The sequence below is a fragment of the Lichenostomus cassidix genome, chromosome 2 (assembly GCF_008360975.1).
Source record: "Lichenostomus cassidix isolate B80296 chromosome 2, HeHo_3.0, whole genome shotgun sequence".
Lineage (NCBI taxonomy): Eukaryota > Metazoa > Chordata > Aves > Passeriformes > Meliphagidae > Lichenostomus > Lichenostomus cassidix.
Window position 1 is genome coordinate 92901539 of NC_139482.1, and position 14942 is coordinate 92916480.

General features: G+C 45.0%; 1 protein-coding gene across 2 annotated transcripts in view; it reads left to right on the top strand.

Moving 5' to 3' along the window:
* The first annotated feature begins 3679 nt into the window (after positions 1-3679).
* The window catches only part of ZNF516 (zinc finger protein 516), a 101888-nt gene continuing 90625 nt past the window's right edge, over positions 3680-14942 (top strand). For both annotated transcript variants that reach the window (XM_085052418.1, XM_085052419.1), the window contains exon 1: positions 3680-3831. The gene's annotated coding sequence lies outside the window, so the exon portion shown is untranslated. The remainder of the gene's footprint in view (positions 3832-14942) is intronic.

Below are 14942 nucleotides of genomic sequence, written 5' to 3' on the forward strand. Positions count from 1 at the left end.
GGAAAAATATTTTCAAATCTGTTTGCTAGATTTATGCCTGACTAAATTAACAGGGTGCAAGAGCTTGACCTCAATCCATGCAGACATGGAGTATGCTGGTGTGCTAAACTTTGATGGGTTGGGGTGTGTTTTCATAGTACAAACCCTGTAAGCAGCCTGACACTGCACAGCTACTGAGGCATCATTACAGAGGAGAGGAAGATTGCTGTGGTGCACATGAGAAGGCAATCCATTTAATCCAAGAGTATACGTTTGTTATTAATTGAAACCATTTTGTTTCAGTGAAATTTGTGCCACCCACAGAAACCCTGGAAGCACACCAGTGTTAGAGTGGCCCATTTCAACTGGAGTCAGAAATACAAGTTTCTAGTTAAAAAGCATTTCTGGGATTGTTTCTTTGTGGTGATCTGCAGATGTAGAAGGGTATTAGAGCTGCCTGTGCCTTCCAGTTGGTAACTTCTGCACATGTATCTCCAGATAAACGAAGAAAAAGTCTGGTTTAGAATTAAGCATAATACAAGATTATTTGTCATCAGTTTGTGTGCTCTTTTTTTATGACCAAGCACAGTTTGAAAGCAAAATGTCTGTCACAGACTTAAACAGAATTTCAAATAGATTTGTAATGACAAAAAATATTACTCGGCACAAAACCAGAGTAATTCTGAGCAAGTACACAGGAAAAGACTGACTCCACTAGATTACATTTCACTGACTGGATCTGTGTGTATGACATGTACACACACACACACACACACACACACACACATATGAAATGTAATACAAACTTGACTTGTTTGCCTGTCTTGAAGTATTTATTTATGCTTTCAGCCTGGCTTCTACAGAGATGGCCTTTTTTCCTCACTACTCTACCATAGTGTTTCTCAGGAACCTTTTCTTATCTAAACTTCCACCAATCACTCCTACGGCTAAGTTATGCAGACAAGTCATCGCACAGAATTTCATCAAACTGCCATTTTCCCTAACTTGAGAAAGCCTGGTCCCAAACGCTGAACAAATAATTTATTAGACCATAGCAAAAGTAAATAAATGTTCTCCTGCTCCAAGTATTTCATTAGTGAGAATTATTATACACGCAAGTCTATAAATAGCAAAACATGTATTGAGCCATTAATATCGCTGACATTCTCATACAAAATACTGTAATTTAAAGAATTTGAAACTGGAGGACATCTCCTGGAAGACTTCTGGCAAAGATAAAATGAGTAAACTGTCTGCAAACAGATTAATCACCCATGGAAGTAGTACATTACTAATGAATTAAAATTAAGAACATCATCTCTACCTGAAATTTCTAATGACATTGATGATATTACGGAAATGCATCCTGCATATCTTTTAAGTCTATAAACTCTTATACTGTTTCAGTTTTGCTTTTAAAACCCCAGAAGTGCTGGACTTAGCAGAAGACATGTGAGAAAATCTCCTATTTAAAATTACATGGACAGAGGAATTCCGCTGGTGACTTTCCGTGAAATTAATATACCGCTTGATTGTTTTTAAGGTCTCTGCATCTTCTGAATTTTTAATTGCCTTTCCATTAAAGTGGAATCCCCTCACTTACTAAGCTTGAGATGGGTTCTCCAGTTCTTTCACCCCTCCAGCCTCCTGTTTTCTTATGGGAACAAGGAGTGTAAGCCTGGGCCCTATGGAAGCAAATATGGAAAATATTAAGCATTTTAAGCATTACTCTGTCAAGTAATAGAGCAAGCACTGTGTTGTGTATTCTCATGTCTTACTGTCTAAGGAAAAGAATCTGTGCAGACTCTAAGAGAAAAGGAGTAGGTCATAAAAATCACATTTTTAGGTAGAGGAGTTGAGAAGTCTCATGCACCTTTCATTGCTCTGACTTGTCAATTTTCGCCATATGGAAATTGTTAGCTTAATACTGTAGTTCTAAATACTGCCCAGGAATGCTGATTTATAATGGATTTCTTACTCTTTGTGTAAAAAAATGCTGAAGCACTATATAAACTGTGATTAGAGAATCTACACACTTGCGTTATAGGCATGTGCCTGGCATGAATTCTTCAGGCTCAGAGAGGTGACATCTGCTCTGATCCACTCACAGGTAAATCTGGCACCAGGGAACTCGGAATTCCCACAAAAAGCTGCACTTCTGGAGTAACTGGGAACCCAATTTGGCCTGCGATTGAAAAAGTGTGCAGAAAAGATGCTGATGCATAAGGGACAAAATCCAGACATTCCAGATACGTTATTTACTATTGAGGCACTTAAAGACACCACATTAATGTAAGAAAGCTGCCTTTGAAGAACAGGCAATATGCATTTTTTAAAGCGCGTCCTCTCTGTATTTTGAGCAGCTGCTATGCACGTCTGGTTATTTTTTTTTCCTGTGAATTAGAATTAAATTTGATTGTCCCAAATACATCCCACTCAGGCATTCATGCTGAAAGCAGCAACAATTGTCAATGACCTTTAACACGCCTGCTATACAAATTAGTGCAGATCATTAATCACACATAGCTTACATTTTATGATTCGTGTATCCTTCATTACCAACTTTCCCCTCTCTCTCGCTGCCCCCCACCCCTTCCCTTTATTCCGAGGTTTCTTGTAATAAGCACTGGAAAGGGCAGGATTCAAAGCCTCCCCCCAGCCCCAATTTTGTTTTCTCGTTGCCGGAGCAGTTCGCGTCCCAAGTGCAAGACGGAGGGAGGGCGGTGCGGTGCCGGTGCGCCCAGAAAGGACCGGACCCGGGGCGGGGGGCGATGCCGGCGGGGAGCCCGGAGCCGGGTTACCCGGAGCCAGGGTGCCCGAGGGCGATGGGGCTCTGCCGGCCCGGGGCGTCGAGATAACACCGTCCCTCCGTCAAAAGTGCTCCGTGTCAATTGTACGTCATCGCACATTACGAGACAAAGAAAGAAAGAAAAAAAAAAAGCTCCATCCACACCCTTGATGTCTAGTACCGAGCGTTAAATTAGGCTTCCCAGCCATAGACTAAACACACTCCCCTCGCCTGTGGCACACACAGATTTGGCGTGATAGACCGAGCTTCGCAAACAGGCAGGAAAACAAGAATTGAACTTTTCATCCATAAGAAGGAGGCGGGGGTGTGGGGGGGTGGGGAGCGGACGGGGGGGGCTTTTTTGTTGCTTGTTTTTTATTTTTTTTTCTTTCTAAAGCCATATGGCAGATTGATTTGTTCGGAGGTCTTTCAACTTCCCCAGCGTGGCTGTTGAACAGTATTCCTCTTTGATCTTGATTGAGGACTTTAATGTTGTTGTTTCTGCGCATTTCAATAGATCCATAAATATTTTACCAGTGGAATTCGCCCCCACCCAAAAAAAAAGAGGAAAAAAAAAAGACAAAATAAAGTTTCTTATAGAAATGCATCTGGGGCAACTCCAGCCCGTACCTTTCGCAGCGGAGGAGGTACGTGGGAACCGGGGCGGCGGTGGGCAGAAGCGCCACTCCGCGCCCGCACAACGCGGCGCCCGCCTTCCTCCCTCCGCGCTCCCGCAGCGCCCGGGGGCGGCGGCACCCGCGCCCCAACTTTGCCCCGCGCACACAATGGTCCCCGGCGTGGCGTGCGGGCTCCGCACCGGCCACACCAGCGCTGCCGCCGGGGGACGCGCGGCGGCGGGGCGGGCGGGGCGCGGCGGGCGCGGCGGGGGCGGTGCGCGGGCGCGGGGCGCGGCGGGGGCCGGCGGGGCCGCCCCCGCCCGCGCCAGTGGAGCCGCTCGGCGGATCATGTGCAGCGCGGCGCCGCTCGCATGCGGCGCGTGGTTTCACCTTCAGGGCGGCTCGGCGCGCCCTTCCCCGAACGCTGCGCCGCCGGCCGCGCAGGAGGTGAGGGGCGGCGGGGCGGGGGGGATAGCCCGGGGGGCGGGGGGTCCTCGGGCTGTGCCCCTGGGGGCGAGAAAAATCCCAACTTCGCGCCTCCCCCCGGGTAGGGGGACTGTCCCCCCCGGTCATCGGAGCGGCTCCAAAATGGTAACTTTGCGCTGTTCCGCGAGGAGGAGGTCGGGTTTACTGCAGTGGTGGTGCCGGGGGGTGGGGGAGCCCTGCGGGCTTCGGGAGCCTTTTGGCTTTGTACGCTCCGTCAGGGGCGTTGAGGGGGGGCGGACTGCGATATTAATCCATTAAGAGACAAAGAACAAATTGCCGCACTTTAAAGTAAAAAGCTTCTGCTGAAGAAGGTGGGTGATGGGTCGTCTAGCCCCGAGTAGCCACTTCAATTATTAACAGTGGGTTGTTCCCCCCTTCTTCCCCCCCGCTAATATTGATCCGGCGTGTGCGTGAAATGCCCGATGTGGGGCTGTGTCCGTGTGTGTCCCCCTTGTTTGCGAGTCGCTCTCTGTTCCGTGGCGAGTCGGTCGCTGCGTGATCCCCGTTAGAGAAGTACACAGTTTATCAAAGGAAGTTGGGGGTGGGCGGGCAGAGAAAACAATTATTCACATATAGACAGCGAGGAGGACTCGGAGGACAATGTCTCCGTAGCGATTATTTCCAGAAGAGGAAAAATAGCCCGTTTGATGCGGGTGGGGGAGGGAGGCAGGGATTTTAATGTACATGTTAAAAAAAAAAAGGAGGGGGGGTCGAGAGGAGGGAAGGAAAGGGAGAGAGATAGAGAAGGGAGGGAGAGAGAAGAAGAATAGAAATAATGCAGTTCCAGACATTTTGTGCTATAAAAGCTTTCCTCCTCCTCGTCCCTCCCTCCCTCCCCCCATTACTATCTTCGGTGATCATTAGCATAGCGCCGAGTCGCGATCCTAATGCGAATTAAGCACTTGGGCAAGTTGAGGAAAGTTTGGATGGGTAAAGTTTGCTATGAGGGAAGAAGGTGGGGTGCTAAAACTGGCAGTACGTGTGGGGAGGCGTGTGGAGCATGACAGCCGGCCGTTGTTTTTCCCCTCAAACCAGCTAACCTCTGCAATTAACTGCTGGAGACAAACCCTGTGTTTTAAGCCGAAAAGTGTCGGTTTGGAGTCAGCACCATTTATTAGGAGCGTTAATAAGCTCCCAGCAGCAGACAGGGATCTTCTGGGGAATGCGCATTGTGTGTGCCCACAGCTTATCCTTTACATTACCTCTATAGATACGGAGGCGCTCGGGCAGTGGACGTGCAAATATCATTTTGGTCGGACTATTTTCGAAACATTAATTCTGTTCTTTATTTAATCCAGATGCAGGGTTCCCCTCCCCCCCCATTCCTATTTGCTGCCTTATTGTTGGTGTACATTTTCTGAAAAGGCGACTGGTGTAACCTGTGGAATTTGTAATGCAAATAAAAGCCTGTGGGAGTTGAGGCAGAACAAATCAGCATTTATAAAGTGAAAAAGATTTAATGTCTTTGAAACCGCTGCGAGATTTATTTTTTTAAATAAGAAATGAATCGTGACGTCAAGTCGTTTGGGCAAGATTTTTAAAATTTTTTTTAATGTCTGAAACGCGGGTATGCGAAGTGCTTACAGGAAAAACAGATTACAAGATTAACATCTGTTAACATGATCGTTTATCTCCAGCCAAAAATAGGTCAGTCCTTTCTTAAGGAAACACGATTGCTGGGCGCATGATTAAATAATGAAATTAGGCTGATGAGTTCATAAATTAGACGCTGTGTCGACGTGCGTTAGGATCCGACCTGTAACAAAAATATGTAATTCGCGGTCTGCCGGAGAGCGGTGCGAGGTCAAAGTCCCTTTTTGGGGAGAGGTGCAACTATCTCGCCGCCTCCTCCTCCTCCTCCTCCTCCTCTTCCTCCTCCCCTCGCTCCCCACCGCCGGGCGCTCCCCGCCGCCCCCCCGCTCCCACCCAGCGTCTCCCCGGCTCGGGAGCCGAACTCTCCCGGCGAGCGGAGAAGTTTCCTCGTTGGGGAGGGACGCGGGGGGTGCCGCGGAGCGGGGGGGCTGGGGAACGGGGCCGGACGGACGCCGAGCCGAGCCCCCGCCCGCCGGCATCCCCGCCCCGCCGGGGCGGCCCCAGCCCGCAGGCCCGCCCCGCCACCGCCCGGCCCGGCCCCGCCCCGCCCCGCTCGGCCCCGGGGTGCCGGGGTGCGGCGAGGTGGGACGGGGAGCCGCCGTGCCGCCGCCTTGCCCCAGCCTTCCTCCAGCCCCGCCCTGCCCTGCCCTGCCCTGCCCTGAGCGCGCCCCGGCCCGGCCTCGTTACTGGTGTCCCCTCGCCGTTCCCCCTGCAGCGCCGGGGTCCGGCTTTTTTTGGGAAGTAGGTACTGAAGTGCCTTTATGAAAAAGCTCCTCGGGCCTGGCGGGGCCATCGGCGTTTTGATTTTTGTGGGATTTATTTTAATCTTGTTATTATTTTGAGGCGGATCCTCCGGTAGCTGGAGATTCTGTCCCCAAACCCGGTGGCTGGCCGCCGTGCCCAGGGCCGGCTCCTCAGCGGCCGGGGAGAGGTCCCAGCAGCCCGCCCGGCAAAGGGCCGCTGCGCTTTGGCCTCATGCCACGGACTTTATTTCATGCTTGCTGCACTAAATGAGTTAACAGCCAAAGGGTTTTTCATTAACTCGACTTGGCAACCGTGTATTTCGTTAGCTTCTCCCCGCCACCACCCCACCCCCCCCAAAAAAAAAAAAAAGCCTGTCATTTTAAGCAGAAGCTGAATGGTATAACATGGGTTGATTTGGATTTGGGTGGGGGAGTCTTTTTCAAAATCTTCCGTCAGATTTCGCTTGTGTTTCCATCCCCGGGCCGTGGTGTGTGGGTGGGATGATAGCCTAGAGTTTTATTTTGTGAGATGTGCTGCGTGTCCCGATTTTTGACCATTGCTTTCCAGCAGTGTTTTAAGGCCCTGTGTGTCCTGGACCAAGCAGGAGGATGCTGACCCTGCGGGAGGGCAGTGACCTTCAGCTGCCCCCCTCTGCCCCACGAGGGATATGTGGCTGGGGCCGTGGGGAGTGTGTACATGGACATGCTGGGGAGCTGGGTGCTGCATGCAGGGCAGGTGTATTTAGACAATATTATCTGTCACGCAGGGCCAGGAGGGGTGTTGTGGCAGGTGGATAGGAGTGTGTGTGCACAGATGCAGGGCAGGGATGGGATGTGTTGCATTGCTGCGTGGGAGCCAGATGTGCGTGCCTGTAGGTCCTGCTGGGTATGTGTGTGCACGGCAGAGCGAGGCTCACATGGCTGTGGTGTTGGGGGCATGCTTCACTGAAGCAGGTGCATGTGTGTGTTCACACCCCCGTGTTTGTGGCTGTGTCCCACGGGCGGGTGTGGGTGGTAGTACATGTTGGGCTTCTCTAGTGAGGCCCCCATGTGCTTGCCCCCCAGGCTGGCTGCTGCCAGTGGGCTGAAAATAACTGCATTGAAAGAGGTGTTGGCTGTTTTGGTGGGGAGCTGTGCCGGGGAGGGGTGGTGGTGATGGGAGTAAAAGTTTAATCTCAGTATTTTGAGTAGTTTTGCTCTGGTAGTTTTGTCCATGGCAGTTGGCTGGGATGAGTTGTCTGTTAGTGAGTTGATGCTTTGTTCCTCTGCCAACATGTCCTTCACCTCTGTCACAGCAAACTGACAATTATCAGCCTGGTCACCTGCTACTCCGTGCACTCCAATTTTGTCCCACCACGGTGGGCCGCTGTGGTTTTTGGAGCTTTCTCCCTGTTGAAACTGGAAGCTGAAGCTGCATAGGAGCACCTGTGGTGTAATTAGTATCATGGTGTGGATATTCCAGGAGACATCTTTAGTTTCACAAGAGTAGCTGCCATAGCCATCTTGAATGAGCACTGTGCAGTGAAGTCATTTGTGTGGGGCTCTGTCTTACTGGCACAAGAACACCTTCACTAACTCCTGGTGAAGCTGGTTTTTAGCTGTCTCTAGAAATTCTTGCCTGGGGTTTGTTTTCAAGGCTTTAGTACCTATGAAACTGAGTGGTGTTGAAGTGACACCTAGTTAGTGATAAGTACCGTGGAGTCTGTGTGAACAATAGGGCATTATAACCCTTCTCTAAACTGTTAGTTTAATATGCAAAGACAATGCTTACAGAAAGGAGAGGGAAAAAAACAGTGAGAATAACATTGTCCTAAGGAGTGATGTAAAACATTGAAAGAGAGGAGTGGTTTTTGTTAGCATGGCACCTATCTAAGGTTAGCACACCTTCTGAACTCCTGTACCAGGCAAACTATGCGTCAACGACTGTATACAGTCCCTACATGAATATGAATGATTATTTCTCTGTGCATTATAGAAAAGAGTTTACATCACTAGGGTGAAATCTACCTACTGTTACTTGCAAGTGACCTCAATAACTATCTGCCTGGAATGGAGCAACATTTTGTAGATTAAAGTTTTCCTGTGGCAATGACTAATGTATTTGCTTTAAAAATTAGGTTCATCATATGATTTTATAATTGGTCATAGTATCATGCTGTCACCAAGATTTAATAATAGCAATTATCAGTACAGAAGCATTCATTGAAGGGGTTGAAAACGATTGTGCCACTGTTCTGAATCTCTTGCTGTTTAATTGATCCTCGTTTCAGCAAAGGAGGATGTCTGTGTCTTAACACTTTACAGATTACCTTCAGAAGCTGGGCTATTGGCTTCAGTTGACTGAAAAATGAGTGAACTTTAAAATGCACCCTGCTGTGGGTGCTTACACCAGAGGGGGCATCCTGGAAGAGTATTCTCACAGAAATGGTGTAGTCACCAACTCTTGAGAACTTTGGGCAGTCTGTTTATTTAGATTATTTTGATAAGGTTTTTGTGTGCAGGTGACTTCAACATTTATCTTTAGTTACCTATAACTATTATCTTATATAGTTTTGTATGTATATATAGTTACAGTTACCAATAAGTATTATCTGTCTATAGTTACTGATAAGTATTATCTGTCTATAGTTACCTATAACTATAGTTATCTATAGTTATCTATCTATAGTTCTCTGTGATTAACATCTGATGAGTTTTATGCTGAGGTCCCATATAAGGAAGGACATCTATATTTAGTGTGATCCAAAACCTGTCAGCTTTGAAAGGCCTAACTTCTGTGAAGACTTCAATGCATGCCAAGAACTTCAGGACTTCTCTGGGATTACGTGCAGTATGCAAAATGATCCAGTGCATAAGCTTTCATTGAGACCAATGGTGAAGTCTGTATATGTGTACTTAAACTAGAAATTTGGGTTTGACTATACTGTTTCTAAAGTCATCAAAATAGAAAGCTGAAATGCAAAGTGATTGCATTTTGCAGGAAGCAACTTGTCCAAGCTTGCCAATTTCACAAGAAAATGTGCCTGTTAAAGTTTTTGAGACACAAGTATGAATTTGTATATGCATACTTTTTAAGCCTGAATGGGCATTTGATTTCTGCACAGAAAGGAGAATTAACTTAATACTGTTTTTCACAACTGTGTGATGTTCCTCAGTTGGGTAAGGGCACGTACAATCATCCTATAATTTGACTTGTTGCTTATGAATCTACTGCTGCCCCCTAATAAGCATACTTTCCACTCCCATTGACTACTGGGAGTTGCATGAGGGTGATTCTGGGTGGAATTACAGTTTCTATATGCAAATCTGAAATCCTTAATTATACTGGCAGTTAATCAACTAAAGCTTACTGTGGTCATTTCTTTTTCTCTAGTGATAAACTTAATCCAGATACCTGATCACAGCATGGCAACAAAACAGGAAAGAAGTCACATTTATTTGATTAGATATCTGCAATATAAATATTTGAAACTTGGAGCAACATTGCTTTTTCAAAGCAGACATCTTACATGCTGCAAATATTTATACAATTCAGTGCTAAGATAAAGCTGTTCTGACTCAGACACTGAAGGCAAAATTCTGTTTTTCAGTTTCCCACTGTAACTGCACAGAAACTCTACAGTACTTGGGAGTTAGAATGACTTAACAAATAGCAGTATTTCTTGATTGTCACTTCTATGTTAAAAGTAAATGAAACTTCCCTTCCTTTTCCAGCCGGAGCAATTCTAGTAAATATTATGTTAGTGAGCCCGCATTAAAACTTGCTAGTGGATTATGGTCCAGGTAGTTAACACTGCCACGGCTTTCATTAGGATGATGACTTCATTACAAATGTTTACTTTCATTACCTAACTGTTAGTCAGCAAATGTTTGGTCTCTTGATCTGCTGAACCTGCTTTGCCGTTTGAAGCCAGTGAGCTCTTTTTTTTGGTGTGATGATTACTCAATGCTGGTTGTTCACTTTTTGATGTCGTTTACATGTTGGTTATCTGCAGAGGCCCATCAGTGTTGTTACACACTTCATGTTAGCAGTTTCTCCTTGCATTCCTGAAACTGTATTACAGCAACAGCGCTTGTGCAAACGGACTGAGGGCATTAAATGCATTTCCAAGATTAAATTAGTGCGCGGATGGACAAAACTTGCATCTCATAAGTTGCTACCAAGCTATTTATTGCCTAATAAATTCTAGCAGGTCTTACAGCAGTAGCACATGTCTGCTGTAAGATAAGTTGTTTGTTTACCGCTCCCAAGTTGTGAGCTAACATTGCACATAGTGTCCATTGCAGGGACACTGGGACAGGGGCTGCTGAAGACTCTGGTCTAAACTTTTTCTCCATGACGTTTTATTTCACGGAAGAACAGAGGCTCTTTTCTGTGGATTCAGGACTGCTTACCTTATGAGGACTACTTAAAATTAATTTTTGCTAACCTTTCATTTAAGCGATTGCTAATGGAAAAGAACTTAATTTGTGTCACCAGGATATTGCATAGCTTTACGCCTGTACAACAAAATCCACATTTCATTACAGGCTGTTGCAGAAGCTATAGGCCTGGCATTGCTGTTGTATAGTCATGGTAAACCCAAGGTAACTTTAGTAGGCTGGCTCTGAATTTACAGCACTGGATGTGGGGATGAATTTAGCACACAGCACTTAGCTCCTAATTAAAGCTTATAGTATTACATCCGTAATCAGGGCACTCTTAGAATCTCTAAGAAATTACTTTTTGCTTTGTCTATTCTTCCTCATTTTCTTTCTTGCCATCTCACTGTGTGGTGTTGGGAGCTTGCTTCTCTATGTTGGGGCTGTCATATTTATGTCCCAAAGGAAATGCTTCCCAGCAGTGTACTTCAAATTGCAAAGCAGCAGAATTTTGTGGCTCCCCAAATCTTTAAGGCTGGTTTCTAAAATGATCTAGCTTTTCATCTTCTTTTCAAAGTAAAATTGACCAGTAAAAACTGCAAGGCATATGTAATTACACTTTGTAGCTATTTTTAGACTCCTGACATGTTTCACTTATAGTATAATGATAAAAACAAATATCCAGCACAGAGGCTAGCAGACAATTTTCAAACAAACAGCATCTGCTTCAGCTACCCTGTGTGTATTTCATATGTGTTTCCTTTGGTCCTTTTTTTTTTTTTTCCTGTTGTTCCTTTTTGGCTGGGAGTGTACCAAAACTATATGTCTCAGTACATGCTGGGGGTGCAGAGAAATCGAGAGCTCTGTCTGTCGGGCAGGTCCTGTTGTGAGTGTTTGCTGAAAACCGGATCATATGTCAGTGAGTTTTAATGCACTGCACACACACACACACACAGACACACACGCATGCAAGCTTTGCTTTTCCGGCAGGTATAATAAAGGAAGAACGGTGAGTTGGCTTGTCACTATTTTTACATTGCATAGAAATGCTTGTGTTGGCTTATTACGGGGATAAAGCTGACTGAATAGTAATATTTCCTTGTCTTTTTTAAAAAGATGGTGAACAGTGAAGTGGTGTTAGTTTTCAGTAAAGAAAGAGGGAGAGAAGCTGGTGGAAATTGAGGTGTTCTAGTCACAATTGTAGCCTAATTTTGAAATGATCACGTTTACTTATTTAAAAATAGATTTGGGAATGAAATTAGCCATGTTCTTTGTTTTTGAAAGGGTAACGTGTGTGCACTCGCCATATGGTAGCATTTAACCCATATTGTATGAGCTGACAACAAGTCACATTTATTCTCTGATTTATTTCAGTGTTTCAGAATGTTCTTTTTCTGAAATCTAGTACAATAAAAGATGCATTTAAGATTGTGCAATGTAATTGTCTGTAGCTGTTTTGCCTCATTGTTACAATGATACCAGGTTCATGAGTAAGCAATATTTTCCCCTTCTGAAATAATTTCCTTAAGAAATAGTCGTTCTCTGAATGTTGAAATGATTTGCGGGAAGAGTTATGAACAATAGCCAGTGACACGGTGTGTTGTAAAGGATTGCGGGGCGAGGTGTTACAGTCTCTGCTGGCTGAAACTAGAGCTGCTCCTTTGATGGTTGAGTATGTGCTTGCAAAGTCTTGCTCTCCCCCCCACCCCAACCCCCCCGCTCGTCCTGCAGTCTTTACACAGAGGTTGCTTAGTTGTCTATTTTAATGGATGCATTCTGGCTTCCTTTGCGGTAGACTGTGAGGCACCTGTATTGGTGAGCTGGTACCAGCATTGCCAGCCACAAGTATGATAAAACCATGAATCAGGCAGCTTAAGGATTGGCTTAAACTATGCAATTAGGGAAATAAGAGATCTTATTTTCCCCATGGACTTGGATTTCCCTGGGAGTTGTATTTTTAGGCGTTCTTTCCTCCGTGCCATCCTAGCTGTGCGCGTCTTCAGGGTTTCACGAGAATGGGCTCTACTGCAAAGTCCCAAAGTGTGCAATAAATAGGAGTTAGCCCATACGGTGCGTCGCGTGAGAACTTTCAGAAGTCAGTAGCACTCCTCACTGAGGTACCAGTTGCTCACCATCTGTCTCTTAAAGTAATTTCTTTTAACCTTGGGACTCTAAAATATTTCAACAAGGTTATTGATGTGTTTGTGTGAAGTGTCTGTAAGTGTACCGAAAAACTGCTAAGCTTCTAATTTCAACGTGATCTTTGAATACTAATGTATACCAATTAGGAATGGCTGATGTTGTAATTTATAGAAGTTGAAAGAAGCATTAAACACCACCCTTCCAACACTAAATACAGCTTTTCCTCCTGTGAGTAGCTGCTTACGTGAAACCAAGGGTCTGTCTTCCAGATTGTTGTGCTAGCACATTGATGCAGCCTTGGATAAACTACCAACCTCGTGTATTATCACATCAGTCCCTTTGCAACATCCTGTGTGTAACTGTACCTTTAGCTGATTAACACAATTCTTTCTTGGTACCGTGTTTGATGGCTCTGAATGCTTATTTGAAGACCTTTTTTAAAGAAGTGTTTTCATCACTAAAGAGAAAAGCTGTATGAAATCTATAAATACTTACTTTAATTAGATTTGCTCTGTTTGTCTCTTTTTTTTTCTTTCCCTCCAGATAAATTTTACCTCAGTAATGAATCCTGTGATCTTCAATGCATAATTTATATTGACATTAGTAATGATAGTTGGAGAATATTTTAATGCCACTTTGAGAAAACATGACAATTTATGTTGATAACCTAGGTCCCAATAAATTTGAACAGATTTTAGTAGAGAGCTGTGACTATCAGTGGTATGATGAAATAACCCACTTCTTTTCGTTGTGGCAAGCATATTGGAGAGTTCATCTTATCATGAGCGGTACATAGCAGGTGTCAAGTGACATGCCAGACACACAGCTTTGCTTCTGAATGACTCTTTCCAATTAGAAAGTAATGGCTTTAACGGGATCAACTGAGTAATCGGAGTCTGTCGGTTCTCCAGTGCCAGGAGGTGTATATTTGCAAATGTTATTTATTTATCTGCTTTTTAATGAGTTGCAAAATCGTTTGTAACCTTGAGTAAATTTTTGGGGGGTGGTGGAAATACTATGTGGAAATTGTGGGATTAATGGTTTAGCAGTTGGGATTAAAAATAGTCTCAGCAAATTACCCTGTTGATACTGAAGCCAGAATCTGTTAATGGGGTTACAAGCAGATTGGTTTATCGGTCATTTATTTTCTAGGTTGATTAGGGATTATAAGTTGCCATCACAAAAGTAAGCAGTGCAAAAGGCGAGTATTGCTAATATTTCACTTCAAAGTTTCATGCAGTTAGAAGGAGGGTATCTGGAGCTCAAAAATGGCTTCTAGGTTGTGGGCAGCCTTTCCCCTCAGATTTTTATATTCTGAAGTAGATGTCTAAAGAGCCTGGCTATTTTAAAGGGGTGGTTTGGCTTGTTGAAAGTCTGAAAAATGGTACAAAACAGTAATCTGTGAAATTCATTCAGGCCACTAAGAAAATTTTGAATGCCTGCTGTTGTGTATCCTGTTTCAGTGCAGAACCTAGGGCATTTTTCACTCACAACAGTGTGTATGATGTGCAGTCTCTGCAACAGCCTGATGGTTTTTGTGTGTCCTGTTCTAACCTGCAAACAAACTGTGTGTAGCTCTGCATAACAAAATCCTTTAACTGCCACCTGTATATTGCAGGTCACACTTTGGTCTCTGAGCTAGGGGTAGACTTGCAAACCAGGGCATCCCCTCTGAGTCTTCATGAAAAGATGACAGCCATGATGGAGCCCTTTAGATATTACTCTTCTGCTGTCTAGCTCAGGAGATGCTGTAACTTTCACAGTCTTCGCTGCTTTGTCTTGGTGTACAGCTTGAGATAACCTTGTGACATTTATTGGGCTTTTCAATACTGGCCAAGTGAAATGTAATGAAATAGCAGGTGAACATTTCTGCAACTTTTTAGCTAGATATGAAGCACTGTCCAAGATTGGTGGAGAGACCCATAATTGTTTTTTGTGTCCTTGGCTCTTGATGGAAACTTAGGGGGAGAACATGAAGTTTAAGAAGAGAAATGCTGACCTGGTTTGTTAAAGGAGTGGAAGATACAAGCTAAAGAGAAATCTTTTGGGGACTGGCTGGTCTGCCAGGTCAGTGAAAGGGAAGGAAATGGGATCCTGGAGATGTAAGAGATTGAGCTAATTCCTTACCCTTCTAAAGACTAGGTCTTCTTCTGCCCTCGCAGAAAGCTTGTCCAAGCTTACTTCAGGTTCTGAGACTGTTATCCAAGCATCCAGACTTGTATCACCAGACTG